This window comes from Lepisma saccharinum, chromosome 2 (genome assembly GCF_977018435.1).
Source record: "Lepisma saccharinum chromosome 2, izLepSacc3.1, whole genome shotgun sequence".
In the NCBI taxonomy this organism is placed as follows: domain Eukaryota; kingdom Metazoa; phylum Arthropoda; class Insecta; order Zygentoma; family Lepismatidae; genus Lepisma; species Lepisma saccharinum.
Window position 1 is genome coordinate 119,402,992 of NC_139230.1, and position 18,083 is coordinate 119,421,074.

Consider the following 18,083-nt stretch of genomic DNA (forward strand, 5'->3'; position numbering starts at 1 on the left):
AAGACATAACCTTAAAACTAATGGAAGGGAGCGTCACACTTACTACCTTTAGTAGCGGACATCATTGCTCCTCTATTCCTTAAAACATATATATAAACACTTGCGCACTCTTTTATATTTCACTACCGGTATTTCTGCGCGTACAACTAAAACACCTATTATTAATCCTTAGCTAGAACATTGAATCAACGAGCGGGTTATACTCTAACCGAATGGTAGCGTCACTCTTACTACCTACTTACGCCAGCGTATAGTAGCGGACATATAATTGCTCCTCTATTCCTAGAAATATAATTAGCGTTTCGTTTTTTCACATATTAACTTTACTTTAGTAAAAAAAATATTCCTTAAACATGGTAAAAGTAAAAATGCTCTGCGACTGACTCGTGTATTCTCTCGACTATCTCCTTATCAATTTGCACTACAATTATTAGTACCAAGGCTCCCGTCTTCGGGGCGAGGAGATTTCAGTCATTTTAAATTACGAGTGAGTCGACCACTGATCCTTGTGCATTTCAAAACTATACGTCATAAAATTAAATACCCTCCTTGCGATAATCTTTAACAGTTTAAACTTAAAACACATAAACACAAAACGGCGTTACTTTTCGGATCATTAACAAGTTACGGTCTGTTTTAAAAATATATATGAAATTGAAACTTTAAAGGACTTTAATTAATTAAAAACACAATTAACTTCAGCAATACTCTCTGCTGTGACCCACTAAGTACACACACCATGGTGTGATTGAGTCGTATCGTTTATAGCCGAAATATCATAAGTTACGCACCAAATTTTCGTTAAAAAAAAATACCAAATTGTTCAAGAGACTACTGCAAAAACAAGGGTCATCAAAATCAAGTGCCACTTTCAAAATTTAGATAAAATCCTGGGAATTGATGAAAATTTCCCAGGTGGTAGTTCTGTCATAGCCATCAGGGCCTGACCGAAGGTACCGGGTTCGAGCGAAGCGGAATGACAAGGGCTCGTCGGTAGGGCTGGCCAAATTCTGGGCGGAATATGACACTCGAATGTCCGACATCGATCCTTCCGGCGCGCGGAATGACGGACGTACCTTGTGCCACATCGCATCGACGCGGAAAACCGCGACGAAGCAAGGGCGCAGAGCTGTTGCCTCATTGCCCGTGGCTACCAAAGGAAACATTCTATTTTCGTTTCCTCCGCATTGTAATGTGCTTTAATGCTGCGGGTGATTAGCCTATTGGGTGGGTGTGGTGGGTAAGGACTGAATTAAAGCTGATTATCGACATTAACCATCATTAACATTAAAACTGCGTGCTACGCAGCTTTCCCCAAAAATAAAGATTCGCGGAGAAAAAAAACAATTCTGACATGTCACTATTTAACAAATTTCAATTTTCATTTATTTCAGAGTAAAATAAATGAAAAAATTCCGCAACTCCACTACGTAGCGCTAATTTTCATCACATTTCCGTAAAAATGGATGAAAAGCCCAAGCATCTCACCACGTAGCATTCCTCTTGCTACGGGTACCTCTGAACGCGGGGATCTTAAATAGGGATGTACTATTAGTACTAGTTGATGGTAGAGACAGCCCTGAACGGGCAGGTACAAATATCTAACTATTCATTAAAATAGACTCATGATTCGTTTCTAGACTGAATTGAGCAATGCAAATGGCAGAATGGGTGTAGACTAGCTTACCCTGTTCGGTTTAGAAATAAGACCAGTAGCTCCTGCTTCTCCGATGATTCCAGATTAAAAGCCCCCGTGTCGCTCTCATGCGCACGTATATAAACCCTCGCTTGGCCTCTCGTCACCTCTTGCCAAAGGCCAGTGTTCTTACCATTTCCTGTAGAAAGCTTATTCTACACATTTCTGAGCAGGAGCTGACAAGGTCTGCCAGGGTCAATATTTCTTAACCGAACAGGGCATGGTACGATATTATAAATGTGTGTGGGTTCACCCCTACACAGACACACATGTATATCCAAAACTTAAACAACAACAACGAATTCACAGATTTCATTATGGATGAGTACAAACAGTATTAAGAGTCATTGAATAAAAACATTTCACATAGTTACTAATCATCCGACTCTGGTGCAAAGTGTGTGGCATTCTGAGTATGTGAAGCTGGTCTACCCACTTGTGGTGTTGAGGTTCTGAGTACATGTACAGGGTAAGTCAAAATGATGGACCCGATTTCAGACATTTATTCTGTGAAATATAATAAACAAATATTATTGTGAGACATGTGCTAAGAAAGGTAAACTGTCAAAGTTTTTTTTTCAAACAAATCACAAGTGTTCTATGTGAGTATCTCGCGTAACACGGCACACATCAAGCCGATAGACTATCTCCGGCCAAACCATGTGTAGCATGTTGCGATCAATATCAGTAATGGCTGCTGTGATGCGGGCACGCAGGTCATCCAATGTTGTTGGAAGTGGTGGTACGTAAACATGATCCTTGACAAAACCCCACATGAAGAAATCACATAGGGTCAATGAAGGAGAGGTCGATCCTCCGGAGTTGCACGGCCTATCCAACGTTGTTCCAATGCCCCATGGAGATGGTCCCGAACGCTGCCATGGTAATGCGCAGGGGCACCATCCAATTGGAGAATGAAATCTACGCTATCCTCTGCAAGCTGTGGAAGGAGCCATAGTTGCAGCATATCAAGGAAAACAAGTCCGGTCACAGTACGATCATGGAGGAAAAAGGGCCCATAAATCTTTTCATGGGAAATGGCACAAAAGGCATTCACTTTGGGAGAATCGCGTTCGTGTTCCACAAATTCATGGGGGTTAGTATTTCTCCAAATCCTTACGTTGTGTCTATTCACTTTCTCTGAATGGTGAAAAGTTGCTTCATCACTGTAAATTAACCTCTCAGGGAACCCATCCGATTCCATGAATGCGAGGAAATCAGCACAGAAGGATGCACGCAAAGCATAATCAGTGTATTTTAAGGCTTGAACTAGTTGCAAGCGGTACTGTTTCATTTGTAAACATTTCAGCAGACAGTTTTCTGTGGAAGTTGAAATTCTTTCGGTGCCCGGTAGGTGGACTTCTGTGAACTCCGCACGAAACATGTGCGCACTCGTTCTACTGACTGTTCCCCAGACGGCCAGTCGATTTTCGTTTACAGAAGCAGCCCGAATCTCTGAAATGTTCATACCACTTACGAATGGCCTTCCCCGTAGGTGGTTCTCTCCGATATTTGGTACGAAAATGACGTTGCACACTAATCGCAGACTTGTTCACATGATAATCAAGCACACAGAAAGATCTCTGTTCTCCAGTCAACACCACTTTCCTGCTTGCTGCTCGCTGCTGACTCCTAGCGGTAGAAAGTGGAAACACTGTGTGCAAAGTAAACTTTGAAAGTTAACCTTTCGAAGGGCATGTCTCACAATAACATATGTTTATTATAGTTCACAGAATAAATTTGTGTAATCGGGTCCATCATTTTGACTTACCCTGTAGATCGGTAGGAATGTTCAATTGGGGCTGGTTTGGCATATTCACTCAGAAACAAGGTTGTGAAGCAGTCCTGTGGCACAGCTTCCCCCTCTTCCAGCAGTATATTTCTGTGCATGAGAATCAGCGATATTAATGGTCTCTGAGAGCGACCAGTCAAAGCATAATAAGTATTCTCTATTGGGGTTGAGATCAGGAACATATATTGGCAACCTAAATGAAAGAATGCCTTCTTTCACAAGGGCATTAGTCGTGGCGGATGAATGATGGGGCAGCATGTTACTGTCCACAAAAATGAAGTTTAGCCCTGTATATCCATGAAAGAGATAAACATGTGGGGAAATTGCATCAGTGCAGCATTGTACGTATGCCATGGACTCACATTCTGACAGCTGTAACTTGATGTGGTCATTGGCCATAATGTTGGTGACGATGCCATATAACATGTATTCTCAGAATTATTTCTACCTTTTTCTGCAATAGTTTATTATATTGCATAACGAGGTCTGGCCAGATGTACTGACAATCAGAATCTGACTGAAACATTAATCATATTTCATTTGTGAATAAGACTTCCCAGTCCCTATTCTTCCAACGCAATTTCTTCTTTACATCATCACAGACTTATTTGTGTCACGGTTTTAAGGTACACATTTAAAAGTCTACATTCTACAGAGCATTACCATAATCAAAAATTCCATCATGATATAACCCTGCACACATTAATAATCTGGCAAATAGGTTACTACACAACCAGTGTGACTAATCATTCCATTTAACAGTTAGCCCAAATAATGTTCATCTGCTGTTGAGGTACATCATGGATCACCTCTCTCAACACATTTAAATACATCTCCAGTTGTGCTTGATATTAACCACAACTTTAACACAATGCTGTGATGAATTCAGATGCACTTCCTGTCACTGTACACCCTTGTTTCAGTTTCTTCAGCAATTTGACCTCTCAGATAATGTATTTGTGCTATGTCCACTTTAACTTTTCAAGTTTATCGCACACCTCAACACATCAGATTCAAGTGCTGTTGAAGTTGCTGTTGAGTGTAAGATAATATTCTGTACATCTTTGTTTCTCAAGTTTTTAAGTGATAATTTTTCTCAGTTCAAGGTGTAGCCATAACTTCCAAAGATGCTACTGCCTTATAATTTGTAGCAAGTATGATGCTACTTGGAAACTATTATATAAAAAAGAAAAATGTTATATTTGGTTGACCTGTAAATTCTTTAATTTCAAAGCTCAGTTCCCTTGCGATAGGACACTCTCTTGTAGAACATAGGTAGTGGTGGCATGGAGATACTATCTGAACCTCGAACAGAATTTCATGGTGATGTACATGTGCTTTAGAGAACAATATAATTATTATCTAGGTGCAATCTCGATATCACAAGGTCAACTCTTTGCCCTTGACTCTTTACCTCCTAGATTTTTACACTTTTTGGTGGGCAGATGTGGATCACTAGAATAGTTTATTATATAAATAAAATTTGTCCACCTTTTACAAATTTCTTTATAACAAAACAGTATTTTCAAATTTGTACATATTTGGAATGAATGAATCTAAGAAGATGAAACTGGTAATATTTTGAAGATAAATATTCCTAGTCAAATGGGTATTTTAAAAATTTTGGGACAATTTTATTCATTGTGTCCAATGTTCAAAATTGATTAGCAAATGATACCCCCAATTGGTTTTGCTCATTTTCAGATTAAAGGGTTCATATGTCTTCTTGATTCTATTCATATTTGGTGATTTTGTATTTCAATAAAAGGAAGAAAATATATATTTTGAAAGTTACATGTAGCATATCTGACTGTTTGCAATTGCGAGTAGATTGAACTCATGCTACATTCATTCAATGTAGAGTTTGTGCATTGGATAACAATTTATAAATAGCATCTGACTGGGAACAAGTGGACTGATTTAACTCCCTCAATTCCTGAGGTGGTCTATCTCAAATGGGTAACTTTCCCAACAATAATTATCCATACACAAAGTGATTCTGGGTCTCCCACAGCTTCTAATCAGGCAACCTGGGTTATAAGGCAGCTTAGGTGTGTTGTTGATTACATCATCTCCAGTTTGAACGACATCAAGAAAATATGTCTTACCTCCACACCCACACCATCATGGCAGTGTTGCTATAGTGGTAACACTGTTGCCAAGTGTGCTAAGGTTTAGTTCTCATTGGACGCACTTTGCATGGTGGTCTGATTCAGACTCCACTTTAAACTGAAAGTCCAGTTCTCATTAATCTGTCTGCTTAAAGTGTATTTAAAGCAACTGTGGCATATGGGTGTCGCCTCAATATTCGAGTGTATAGAGTGCTGGACTCAAGTTATCACCAACAACATTTTTAGGTTTCAGTCCTATCATGGGCATGGGTGCCCTTAATGAGCGTCCCTACATCAATTTTACATAATTTTCATCAATCCTCATCACCACAATCAGCTGAGGAAGAAAAGAGAGGTAGAAACGAGAGAAATGTGACTACAGATTGTCCACAAAGTCCTGTCTCTTGAATTTTGAATAGCTGTAAGTTGGTAATGAAATGTCGGAGATGAATACGACTTTAACACAAGAAAGCATGGTCCTTTGGCATGTTTTTGCGGTTGAAAGAAATACACCACATACCTGAAGAAATGCAGGAGGGGGAGGGGTATCGTGCAGGGTGGAGGAAAAAAATGAACAAAAGCATATTTTAGCCCCAAAACGTCTCTCAATTCCTGGTTTACGACAACTTTCTCTGAACTTTTAGCTCTACGTACACAGAAATGTCGAAGGAGGCTATTCTTTTTTGGTTGCAATGTTTGTTTGATTGATTGATTGATTTAGTTTATTTTACTTCGCCTTTTGTGCCTTTTGGCTAATTTGCGAAGATGGGGATGAGTGATGAAATGATGAAATTGATGAATGGACATTCACAAACAACCAAGCCCGACCAGGATTCGAACCCGGGACCCTTGGCGTCGCAGCGCGATGTGCTAACCACTCGGCCACAGGGTCGGGCTTGGTTGCAATGTGTAGGGTGACAGAGAAAGGAAATTTTTATGACGTCAGCAGGAAATCCTACTTTTTGCGAATTTTCACGGCAGTTTGCAACACTGAGAGCATCAAATTGCACGGCACGATGCATACTGGGTATCTATACAACATTGGAAGGAAAAGTACTGACATTGGCGAATACATATTTTTTTTGAAAAAATGTAACAAACAGTAAACTAGTTAAATGGGTAGCAACACTGGTCAGAACACTCTCGTCTAAAGCAAATCCTGGAAATGCACACCCCTCTGTTCCAAGGCACATTGCATACGACACCGTAAGTTGTAGAAAACTTTTTTCACTACTTGTTGGCTCATGTTGTTATTGGCATGGACAAGGTTTACCTGTAGATGTTCTAATGTTCGTGGACTGTAATGATAAACAAAGTCTTTTAAATAACCCCACAAGAAGTAATCTAGTGGGGGAGATGTCGGGGGAATGAGGAGCCACAAACCCTTTCCAATCAATTTGTCACGAACAAATTCTCTCAAGAAAGGCATTGTTTCCTGTGATAAATGACTTGAGGCCCCATCTTGTTGAAAAAATGCGTCTCTCTCATGCTCCTCTAACATCGACACAAATTCCTGCACAATGTTCATATACACAGCACTATTCACAGTCTCCTTGAAGAAAAATGGCCCAACAATGCGCCGTTGTGATATCACACACCAGGGGCCTAACTCTTGATCTCTCCATATGTTAAGGTCTAACGAGTTCATGACGTTTTTCTCAAGAAAGGCTAACGAATGCCATTTAGCATAGTCTCCACTCTTCATTAACGAATGCAGTTACGGATGCGATAACAGAAAACGAGTGGAACCCATTCACATGCCAGGCACCTACCAAGTTCGTTAATGAATGTACGATTTCATTCAAGATGGAAGTTGTCTATGTTTATCTTCTACTGCGAGAAGAGGAAAAAATGCAAGACCTATTCATCGCAATTATCGGCAGTCTGTGTGGGAACTCACAAATAGAAAATTTGTCAGCATGTTCATTTTCATGTTCAAGCAAATAAACAGAATATACTAAGCTCGCTTCAATTACCTTATGTTATATGATGATACAGTGGGTAGCATGAAGTCAGTCATTATGTGCATGAAAAAAAAATGAGTGGGTTTGATAGTAGTTTCCTTGCTTGAGAATTGACACAATTTTTCTGAAATAATTTTGTAGGTGCTAACAGCTTTCAGATTCGTTGCAACCGGGAGCTACCAGCTGTTTATATGCCAGGATTCAGTTTTAACCATCAGCCAGAAATCTGTGAGCTGCTGCATTAAACAAGTGTAAAATGCTATGATGCCTCTTGTTTGTCAGTGGATAAAGTTTCCAACAACGCACGCAGAGCAGCAGAATGTCAAAGGAGTTACGATGGTGTAATTTTATTTTATTATTTTTTTTCCTATTGATATCCGTCATACGTGTTTAACTTGTGTACTCACATGTGAAAGTTTTGCACAGAAATTGAATTTCTCAGTAAACATTGAAAATATAATTGTATGTGATAGGTGTCATAGCATGCTGTGCTACTTTGAGCTCCTTTAACAGAAAAAGGTTGAGAGAGTGAGTACAGGTGCACATACATGCAATCACTCATTCAAAAGGATGTTCCTTTGTCAATATTATACGCATCTGGGATTAGCAAACATAATTGGGTATGGCTATGGTGGCGAACACGAGGACAAAGACTGCAGATAACAGCCCTTATTTCGAATTTTACATGTTTAGGCAGGTTAGATTAGTTTGGATTAGTGTTTTTCAGGTTTGGTTACATTAGTATTTGTAAATTTCAGAAGGTTCCTTGTTCAATATGGCGGCATATGTGTCAAAAAAATACGACAGTGTATATGCTTATTTTGCAAATTCTACACGTGAGCGCCAAATTTGAACTGCAGATTCGTGATTAGGACCCTTAAATTAGTGAGTATGCAAAATATCAACAACATTGGTGACTGGGCACGTAATCTTCATTCGCTCCCATAATTGTATCACCTTTTGTCTTATTTTTATATCATACTATCATATTACCAACACCTTGCATGGACAGAACCACAGAATTAGAATTTTCCAGGTAAATGCATGAAATCAAATGTGCTTATGGCAATAATATGTCCAGAGTTATTGTTCTCTTGGAGCATTCCATTGTCACATGTGTGTCATTGACACACAACACTTAAGGTTCTAGACATGCGAATGTATTCATAATTTATGAAGTACTTTGTGGTGTCTGCTTACATAACCCGAATTCATGAAAAACATTAATGTACTTGTTTGATGCTTTAAAACGGAAGCAAAATATGACTACATTTACCTGTGAAGCATGTCAACTACATGTGCCAATAATTTTAGTTAGTGTAATATGCAAATTGTATGCATTTACAAATATTTTAACCAGCAATGATTTCCACACTGATTCATTTCATTATTTGCATGGAGTATGAGCACTTTTTGTGGAATGTTCTCTTAATGTTTTATTTTTTTATATTGTGATTTTCATTTTCCCTGCTTATTATGTATATTACATGACAATTATCTGCACATGTTACATTGAAGGATTGCTATATTTGGATCTCTTTTTTTCTTCAACAGATATGTATATATGTTAGTAAGATTTCCTGTCTTGCCAAATTGTATAAAAATCAACTTCGGTTTCTGTTGAGTAAAGGATTTCATCCTATTGTTGTTCTTCAGGATCTAAGTTTTCATTACTCTTAAATGTGGGGAAACTTAAGTGTTTTTTTTTTTTATTTTCAGGTTCTATGCTGATTAAAATTTCCCAGGCATCATAGGAGTAATTGACTGCACTCACGTGGCAATTGTTCCACCGCCGGTGAATGATGAAAATTACCTAGTGTATGCTTACATTAACCATAAGAACTTCCACTCCATAAATGTCCAGCTGGTAAGTTAAGTTGTATTACAGTTTTAACTAAGTCCGATGACTGATGTGATTTTATAGCTTCATATATGACATCATATAACTAAGGCTTGGAACTTGATGAAAAATCATCATTTTCTGTGGGCCTTTAAAACAATGCTAAACCTGATAGTTGCCCATTTCCCTTCTGTTAGAACAAGAAAACATAGTTTTCATTTCGCATTTTGTTTGATTTTCCATACTTTTCCAGCTTTTAGTGATTTTTTGGTACTTTTTGCTGTTCCTGTTGCATGTGTTTAATTTTTTAGGTTTTGTTTTGTTCCTTCCCTGTTGTTTCATGTATTCCAAGCATAATTTACACATTTCAATTTCCTAGTAAGGTATTTTTTATTATGTATGTATGTATGTCATTAATAAAAAAATGGCCAATGCAAAAGCAACAGCATTTGACAATGAATGAAATAATCTATTGTGGTAAATTTATTTTTCCTCCAGCAAAGTTGAAATGCTTTGCGTAAAGCCTACTTTAAAGTGCCCTTGCTGGCCACTATTATCACTTTCATGTGTGGTTTTGTAGAAAAATTAGTCACACACACACACAAAAAAAGGAAACGAAACAAAACTGTACTTTTACATGTTGACCAACTACTGTATCATGCAAGTCCCACTCTTGTAGAGGACGTGTAGTCAACCCACAAAATAACAGAACAACCTCTCGTGTAATACATGGGGGAAAAAACTGAGGTGCTTTAATTTTAAGAGTGAAAATTATTTGCTTATTTAAAAAATTATGTCATTTTTCAACAATTTTTAGGTCAATTATATTGGTCATATTTTGGTATTTTTTCGGTCATCGACATCTGACCTACATGTAACAGCTGCTATTTTCAAATAAATCAATTCCAATCAACTGGGTTGGGTAATGTGTTATATCAGGTATTTCTCATAATCAAGGGGTCCAAGTTTAATTCTGGTGGAGGTACATAAAGGTTCGGATCATGCTTTAAACTGTTGGCCTAGTCCCGATAACATTACTCTGCATAAGTGGATTTAAGAATATTCTACCATCTTCCCAGATTTGGATTATTAGAAAATGTGCATCATGAGTAAAATTTGAAGTTAAGTACTTGAATAAATAGGAGAATTCATCATTGAAAAAACACTGAATGCTTGAAATGATAAACCAAATGTACATGTAAAATTAACTTGTATCTATGCTTGAAGTCAAATAATAGTTGTAGAATATAATGCAAGAATAAGAAATAAAAGTATCTTGCCTTATTTGTTGTATGTCTATATAAAAAACACACAGAAGGCAGGCAATAATAGTCAGATTGACATTACAATTTAAATAAGTCCTCCAAATTTCTGCTGATGTGGCAGTTTAAGGATTAGCAAATTGAATAAAGTTATTTGTAAAGACCGGGAGAACTGTCAGCAGATATTTGCAAATTGCAATATTTTAATATGTGCAAGCATTAAAAGACTAAACAATTGTCCACAATTAGATGATTGAATTTTTGCTGGTACTTTAATATTTTTTAAGTGTAACTGCTTTCAATGTATATTGAGATATTGACTACCTGGAGTGGGAACTTAGGGCAGACATTCTTTTATCTTTGCAGGTGATAGTGCGTACCCTCAAGAGCCATGGCTTATGACACCAGTAGATGGTGCTGTTGAAAACACTCCCGAGGCATCCTACAATAAGCAACACATACCTGCAAGGTTTGTAGTGGAGTGCACCATTGGCATCCTGAAGCAAAGATGACGGTGCCTTTTAAAGGATAGGGTGCTACGCTATTGCCCTCCTATGGCTTCCAAGATAGTTCAGGCATGTGCTGCATTGCACAATTTATGCATCCATCATAATGTGCCTGTTGAGGAGCCTGTGGAAGATTTATACCTTGATGCGGAGCTTCCAAATGTACCCCAGGTTCCTCAGAGAAGAAATAGAATTGCAACCTTGGGCCAAGAAACCCGAACTGCTATTATACAAATATATTTTGCAAATGTCAATTATTGTGCAAAATGTATCATAGAGTTGTATACAGTGTTATATATCATGTGTATATAGCTTTTTTCATTATTGGAATTTTTTATATGTTGAAAGCAGACTTTGGAAAGGCGGTACTGGATTTTTTTAACTTAATGTTTTTCGTCAATTGAAGTTAACCTATTTCACTTGCATATTCAATTGTTTAGTTTATTTGCATCTAAGAACTACCGAGTGTGCTCAAACAGTATATGGCAATAAGGACATGTCAATACAGTACTACATAAATAGATCTTGCACATACAAATACAAAATACATTATCAAAAATTGTAACAATTGAGCTTTGCTTGAGTATCATAAAAATCACAAAAACAGGCATAACATGAGAAGATATAAAACGGTACGCCCTACAACTACGTGACATTAATTATCCGGGTTCCTTTTACATTGAAATTTACGAGAATTGTTACTACGATACATAGAGATATATACATTATGTCTTATGCAAGAATCTATTCCACATAATCAACTATAAAATACAAAACATGCTACATTCATTGAATCTTGTGCTTTGATATGATTAATTTTGGTTCTCTCCTCATATCTTCTGGTAGTTTATTATAGAGATCAATGGATAAGTTTAAGGAACTCTTTTTACATAAGTAAAGGTGGTAGTGTTTTACATAAAATTTGTCCTTATTTCTTGTGCTTTGGCCATGTATTTCCTCATTTGTGGTAAAGTTTGATATATTTTGTTTCACATTAATTGTTTATTCATAAATGGAGAGTTAACACATTAAATTTTTCAAAAAAGCTTGCTTCACTCCAGCTATGGTTCTGGTGGCTCCTTTTTGAAGCTTAAAAAGCACATTGCAGTGGCCCTTGTTACCCCAAACCATAATCCCATATCTTAATAAAGCATCAGAGTTTGCTTTATAAAGGCATTTTACACTTTGGGTGCTTCAAATGTCTACCACTTCTCGAAGGGCATAGCACAGTCTACTTAATTTTTATTATAGATGTTTATGCATTCTGTATAGCTAAGATGTTCATCCAGTAGGACACCCAGAAAGTTTTTTTAGGCTCTAGTTGTGTATTCCCAGATACTAGATTGAGGCTTATTTGGTTTCTAGTTTGTTTTGTGGAAAATGTAATGTAATTGATTGTTTACTTTTAAGGAGTAGAGTATTATTTAAAAACCAGTCATCTAATTTGTTTAATACATTATTAACCTTACATTGCAGAGCAGCATCTTTTTAAGTGTCTGTGATTATAATATTGCATTTGCCTCAGGTATAACATTTCGTAAATCCTTCATGTACATAAGAAACAAAAAGAGGGCCAAGAATACTTTCCTGACACGTTACACTTTTGATGGTGAAGTGTTCATGTGTTACGTATCCTTGTTCTGTGGTGTTAGGGATTTCTACAATTTGCTCTCTTTTGGTAAGTTAAGAGTTAAACCACTTTTCTGGCAATACAGTGATACCAAGTTTTCAAAGGTTCCACAGCAGCATCTTGCGATTTTCAAAACCAAAAGCTTTAATAGGTTACAAAAGACTCCTACCATGTGATTACTATTACTCAGCTATTGTGTGACACATTCTACTAAGATTGCTAATAGTGTTTTGTACTTCACTCAGATGTAAAACCATGCTTCAACTAATTTAAGATTTTTCTATAACAGACATTTTCTATTCTTATAATTTTTTCATGTTCAATATTTTTGGAGAAGACTGTGAGAGTTGCGAAATGGGCCTGAAATTTGATAAATCTTTTGGGTTATTTTTCTTTGGTAATAGTTTAACAGCAGCAACTTTTGGTCTGTTGTTCAAGGGAATTGTTTATTATATGTGATACTGGTTGACAAAGGGATGTATGACATTTCTTAATTAGGAAGCCTGGTATTTCATCCATGGTGTAAGATTAGTTTTCTGTACAGTTGAATATTATCTTAAATTCCTGTGCAGTAAGGGGGGAAATAACTAAGGATTTGTCATTAACTGTTGTGTGTGTGTGTAGAAAGTTGTTCTGCAGGGGCCTTGAACCCATTTCTTCTATTCGGATCCGCATTTACAAAATACTCATTGAAAGCATTCGGAACATTGGGTGGATGTTTGACTTCTTTTCCATTGTTTTGCATTTCTTGATTGAATTATTGATTTTACAGTCATTATGATTTAATTTTTGCTTGGTGCAATACATTTTTATATACTTGCTTATACCTTTTATAATTTATGCCTGCCAAAAATACATAGTTTCTTAATCAATTTGAAAACCAAAGCAGACTCATCGGGTCTATTTACAAATTATATACAACAGGTCCTTGTGGCCAAGTGGTTAGCACATCATACTACAAAGCTCACGGTCCTTGGCATGGATGTTTGTGTGTGTTTATTCATCCATTTCCTCATGTTATTACTCATCTTCGCAAATTAGCCAAATTGCCACAAAACGTGAATTAAAATAAATTAATTTAAAACCATTATATACAAAACTGCTCTCATGCTTTAGCCACACTAGTAACCAGTGTGCAATCACAGCGCAGAACCGTGATTTTGATAAAATCCTATTTCCCTGCTGTGTGCTTTGGGGAGGAGGGAATGTGATGTTGCCGGTTTTGGTCCAAGCATGTAGGTAAACATGGCAACAGAGGGTCACTGCCATAAAGACTGTCTCCATGCCGGATCCTAGGTCATCCTGTGAATAGTTGTCAATGTCATGCATAAATCTACTTAGATATGAAGACAACTCTGAAAGAAATATCCATTCAAAGAAGCAGTTTTATTCCAAAATGCTGCTTTACCTTAGCTATGATTTCAAGTTGAAAGCTATGGAATGAGATAAAATGCTGCATGCCCAAGTTTAAACACTTGGCGGGGGTGGGTGGGAGAGAAATGGAAGAATTGAGTTGTACATTTTTTTAATTTTTTTCAGTGAGTGTGTGTATTTGTTTGTGTTCGTATGTACTGTAATCTTATTAGGCTAATTGTGTTACATTTCCAATGTGGAATAAGTTTTGTGTGATGTTCATTATTGAAATATAACTTATCATAACATAACATGTACACCACAGCTGTTCCTTTTCCTTTATTACTAGTAGTGACCTTTCCTTGCTTCTTACACTTAACTTACAAAAAATCTTTACTTGGGTAACTTGTACGATACTAACACAAGCATTTATCATGATAACATAATGAACGAAATGTAACATTTGTGCAGATGTGAAATGTCTCTATACCAAGTTATGTGAATGTCAGACCAATAGCTAACATTCTTAACAGAAAGATAATTGAAAATTCGCTTTTGGCACAATTTTCAGCCAATGGCATCCTCCATCAGCATCTGCCATTTCATATTGCGTGGCTGAGTGTTCCTTTTTTTTTAAAAAAAAAAAACATGAAGCTTGGTACCTTTATGATTTAAATCCGCATGGGGGATGAGTCGTGAAAGGTTACATTTTATTTTGTTTAAACAACCCCCTTCGTAACATTTTAAATGCTTGGTGTATTTATGAACTGTCATGATATTCCATTGCCTTTGTTATTTACTCTTATTTCTACCATAAGGTAATTGTAGAAGGGTGTTATTCCAAGAGCTGCAAAGTCACACAGTTAAAGGGTTTTGTTACTGTTTCAACCCACCATTATGCTCGTAGGTACAGGCGTCACCCATCAATATTGATTGTGAGATTGCAACACTGAACTGTACTGCAGGTGGGCGCTTTTTGTGTAGCAGAATGTACTTTCTTCATATTTGTTCTAAGCTCAGTTGTGTTGTTCTGTTGCATTTTAAGCCAGACCTTTTTGTAAAGTTAATGTCAGTCACATGCTTGGACGGACTGAAGATGTAACAAGAAAAAAAAAATCAAAACTAGAAAGAGCACACAGTAGATTTAGATGTTATACATTAGTGGGTGGTGGAGGACACGTAGCTGCATGCTAGTGATGAGTGACGAAGTTAACCTGATACTGCTTCGGTTAAGTATTTCAATAGGTGGTGGAAGACTCTCTCATGCATCTGAGTTTATCCTATTTCATGTACAGATGTTTTAATAATGCAAACAATCATCTACTTACTTCTGAAAAGTTTTGCAGAAGATGTTTGTCAGTGTTGTTGCACAATTTTGCCCATGTAAAGAGAACCTCACGGCTCTATTTATTGCATAATAGGTTGTAAAATGAGGTGAAACATACTTCACCATGCAAATATGTTTACTTAACCCATTTGCTCACTTCACAGTTTAAGTGTATTTGTAATGGTGTCACTGGATTTAGCTAGAAACTGTAGCTCCATTTCCAATTAGCTTCTCTGTGAATAGAAGATTTTTATAGTTAAAATTGACAGGTTCAAGTGTTACTATTATGTCGATTACAAAGGGACAACACCTTCACTATGCCATCACGGAGGCCCATCCACAAAATATTTGGATAAATATGTAACATATTATTTAGGATGCAATCGTCTGTCAACTGGCCAATAGTTATATCTTGAAATGTTGAAAGTTTTTGATATGCAGACAGCAATTACATTGATTGGTTAGATAATTTGAAATGTCAGAAAATAAATTATGAGCCCAAGGGTCCCGGGTTCGAATCCTGGTCGGGCTTGGTTGTTTGTGAATGTCCATTCATCAATTTCATCATTTCATCACTCATCCCCATCTTCGCAAATTAGCCAAGAGGCACAAAACGCGAAGTAAAATAAACTAAATCAATCTATCAATCAATAAATAAATTATGAGCAGACAGTGGTATTTAACATTTGTTCAAAGCCATGACTGATTTAATTTTTGTTTCATACAGAGATCCATATACAGTGAAAATAGAATTTGACGCATCCAACAAAAAAAATTCCTATGCTAAGAGCTTGTCAAAATTTACTGGTTTGCATATCAAGTGCAAAGTTCACTTCCTGAGACAATTTCAAAATGCACATTATACGTATATATTTCTGTTGTATAGGGTTATTTACAATGTGTTACTATGTAGTATATTGCAGCACAAGGAATAGACAATACAGTAGTATTTCTAATGGGTCATTTAGAAAATAAAGACTGTTTGGTTATAGAAAATGAAAAACACAATATTTATTGGAAAAAAACAATTCTGTTACATACCTGAAGTTTTCTTCACTTCTCTACATAATCACCTCCTACATTTAAACTTTTGTCGTATCTGGGCACGAGCTTCAGAATTCCCATGTTATACTCTTCTGTTATACTCGACGTAGCTCCAATCACACAATCTGCAACACAAAAAAGCACACTGCGAGTGTTGTTATGAGAGGATGATATCGTTCTTCAGTACCATCTACCTTGACAAATATGCGTATCCAGACATATCTTGATATGATCTTTTTTGTTCCTTTACCTGTCAGCAATCACCTCCTGAAGTTTGTCCCTATAGATTCTGTTCACCCTGTACAGGGAGGTTATTTCAGTCGTTTACCGTCAGACCGTCGGCCGCCGAGCGCCCCCTTCATGCAACAGTTCCCGGCAAATTGACTTGCAGGAAGTCCGTATCAGAAACCGCTTGCTTTGTAATGTCTCCACTTTTCACAATTACAGTTACAATTACAATTGAAATAAGCACGTACCTTGTCGCAAGGATGCTGGAAAAGGTGTCCTCCCAAATACAAATATTTCTGCAACCTTATTTCTGACATCTAATCTTAGAAGATTAGACATCGCTACTTTATCCTCAGTTGACCGAAAGGGAAGACAGCATCCCGGCGCATAAAGCAAACCGAAAGCGTTAAATGATATTTAAAAGTAATAATAATGATGATCACTAACCTCCTGTGTTATAAGAGATGTTGAAAATGACCTCCTTCAACAGCAATACAACACGTTTCTTAGGTTCAAGAGATCCTGTCTCTCGTAATTGCCTGACCACTTTTCTGCAAGAATTCGTTTTCACGTAATTATCGTACATAAAAACTCTTTGTTCAAGACTATATTTGTTTACCGGCATTACTAATGAATGAATAACAATTAACACACAATAAAGCACTAATGGCACTAACTCAATAACACAGTATAAAAAACACACGTATTGATAAACGCAAACAGAAGTGAGCATGAGGGTAGAGTACACTCACTACGTCTGGTAGCCGACAGTGTTGCTAACCATTTTTCGGCAATGTCCCTACAACTGACCAAATGTTCCTACGCCAAGTAAAGCGACTAAAAAAAACAACACCTCATGAGCATGCAAAACAGAAGATAAAATATAGACATTTACTTACCAAATCTTTCTGCTCGGTGCTTCCACCATTAATGAAGGAGCGAATGTACAATACAGGATCCCTCCCCGTTTTTTGTAATATTTCGCATACTCACTAATTGAGGCCTCCTAATCACGAATTTGAAGTTAAAATTTGGGAGGTCACGTGTAGAAATTACAAAATAAGTGAAATTGAGTGATCCGCGATCGGCACGATTGCTCATTATTTACTGGAAGATTTTGTGTTTCCAATACTTAAAAAACGAAATATACATTCCTGATATTACTACGACCCCAAATTGTAACTATGTTTGCCTATCCTATACTAACCTAACCTTACCTGAATGGTTCGTGGGGCTATTCGTCAATGGTTTGTGGGGCTACCCGTGCATGGTTTTCGACCCCAAATTTTAAATATGTTGGCCTTGCCTAACCTAACTTAACCTAACCTTA